The sequence below is a fragment of the Lampetra fluviatilis genome, unplaced genomic scaffold, assembly GCF_964198595.1.
Source record: "Lampetra fluviatilis unplaced genomic scaffold, kcLamFluv1.1 SCAFFOLD_254, whole genome shotgun sequence".
Classification (NCBI taxonomy): Eukaryota; Metazoa; Chordata; class Hyperoartia; order Petromyzontiformes; family Petromyzontidae; genus Lampetra; species Lampetra fluviatilis.
In genome coordinates, this window is record NW_027620876.1 from 129744 (window position 1) to 132500 (window position 2757).

Consider the following 2757-nt stretch of genomic DNA (forward strand, 5'->3'; position numbering starts at 1 on the left):
GCCGTGAAACTTCCACAGGCTTTTTCAGCAGATTTGCACGTGCACTCAAAAAAGTCAAAATTTTTACACATAGACCCCATCAAACGGGAGAAATTGGCCGGGATTGCTCTCATGTGCGTTACGGGGCATCGTTTCTCTCGCGCCGAATTCCATCGAGCTGGGAAATCGCTCATTTTTGCGTCGCCAAATATCGTACGAACGCCGTGAAACTTCCACAGGCTTTTCCAGCAGATTTGCACCTGCACTCAAAAAAGTCAAAATTTTTACACATAGACCCCATCAAACGGGAGAAATTGGCCCGGATTGCTCTCATGTGCGTTACGGGGCATCGTTTCTCTCGCTCCGAATTCCATCGAGCTTGGAAATCGCTCATTTTTGCGTCGCCAAATATCGTACGAACGCCGTGAAACTTCCACAGGCTTTTCCAGCAGATTTGCACCTGCACTCAAAAAAGTCAAAATTTTTACACATAGACCCCATCAAACGGGAGAAATTGGCCCGGATTGCTCTCATGTGCGTTACGGGGCATCGTTTCTCTCGCGCCGAATTCTCTCGAGCTGGGAAATCGCTCATTTTTGCGTCGCCAAATATCGTACGAACGCCGTGAAACTTCCACAGGCTTTTTCAGCAGATTTGCACCTGCACTCAAAAAAGTCAAAATTTGTACACATAGACCCCATCAAACGGGAGAAATTGGCCGGGATTGCTCTCATGTGCGTTACGGGGCATCGTTTCTCTCGCTCCGAATTCCATCGAGCTGGGAAATCGCTCATTTTTGCGTCGCCAAATATCGTACGAACGCCGTGAAACTTCCACAGGCTTTTTCAGCAGATTTGCACGTGCACTCAAAAAAGTCAAAATTTGTACACATAGACCCCATCAAACGGGAGAAATTGGCCGGGATTGCTCTCATGTGCGTTACGGGGCATCGTTTCTCTCGCGCCGAATTCCATCGAGCTGGGAAATCGCTCATTTTTGCGTCGCCAAATATCGTACGAACGCCGTGAAACTTCCACAGGCTTTTCCAGCAGATTTGCACGTGCACTCAAAAAAGTCAAAATTTTTACACATAGACCCCATCAAACGGGAGAAATTGGCCCGGATTGCTCTCATGTGCGTTACGGGGCATCGTTTCTCTCGCGCCGAATTCTCTCGAGCTGGGAAATCGCTCATTTTTGCGTCGCCAAATATCGTACGAACGCCGTGAAACTTCCACAGGCTTTTTCAGCAGATTTGCACCTGCACTCAAAAAAGTCAAAATTTTTACACATAGACCCCATCAAACGGGAGAAATTGGCCCGGATTGCTCTCATGTGCGTTACGGGGCATCGTTTCTCTCGCTCCGAATTCCATCGAGCTTGGAAATCGCTCATTTTTGCGTCGCCAAATATCGTACGAACGCCGTGAAACTTCCACAGGCTTTTCCAGCAGATTTGCACCTGCACTCAAAAAAGTCAAAATTTTTACACATAGACCCCATCAAACGGGAGAAATTGGCCCGGATTGCTCTCATGTGCGTTACGGGGCATCGTTTCTGTCGCGCCGAATTCCATCGAGCTGGGAAATCGCTCATTTTTGCGTCGCCAAATATCGTACGAACGCCGTGAAACTTCCACAGGCTTTTCCAGCAGATTGGCACGTGCACTCAAAAAAAGTCAAAATTTGTACACATAGACCCCATCAAACGGGAGAAATTGGCCGGGATTGCTCTCATGTGCGTTACGGGGCATCGTTTCTCTCGCTCCGAATTCCATCGAGCTGGGAAATCGCTCATTTTTGCGTCGCCAAATATCGTACGAACGCCGTGAAACTTCCACAGGCTTTTTCAGCAGATTTGCACGTGCACTCAAAAAAGTCAAAATTTGTACACATAGACCCCATCAAACGGGAGAAATTGGCCGGGATTGCTCTCATGTGCGTTACGGGGCATCGTTTCTCTCGCGCCGAATTCCATCGAGCTGGGAAATCGCTCATTTTTGCGTCGCCAAATATCGTACGAACGCCGTGAAACTTCCACAGGCTTTTTCAGCAGATTTGCACGTGCACTCAAAAAAGTCAAAATTTTTACACATAGACCCCATCAAACGGGAGAAATTGGCCCGGATTGCTCTCATGTGCGTTACGGGGCATCGTTTCTCTCGCTCCGAATTCCATCGAGCTTGAAATCGCTCATTTTTGCGTCGCCAAATATCGTACGAACGCCGTGAAACTTCCACAGGCTTTTCCAGCAGATTTGCACCTGCACTCAAAAAAGTCAAAATTTTTACACATAGACCCCATCAAACGGGAGAAATTGGCCCGGATTGCTCTCATGTGCGTTACGGGGCATCGTTTCTCTCGCGCCGAATTCTCTCGAGCTGGGAAATCGCTCATTTTTGCGTCGCCAAATATCGTACGAACGCCGTGAAACTTCCACAGGCTTTTTCAGCAGATTTGCACCTGCACTCAAAAAAGTCAAAATTTGTACACATAGACCCCATCAAACGGGAGAAATTGGCCGGATTGCTCTCATGTGCGTTACGGGCATCGTTTCTCTCGCTCCGAATTCCATCGAGCTGGGAAATCGCTCATTTTTGCGTCGCCAAATATCGTACGAACGCCGTGAAACTTCCACAGGCTTTTTCAGCAGATTTGCACGTGCACTCAAAAAAGTCAAAATTTTTACACATAGACCCCATCAAACGGGAGAAATTGGCCGGGATTGCTCTCATGTGCGTTACGGGGCATCGTTTCTCTCGCGCCGAATTCCATCGAGCT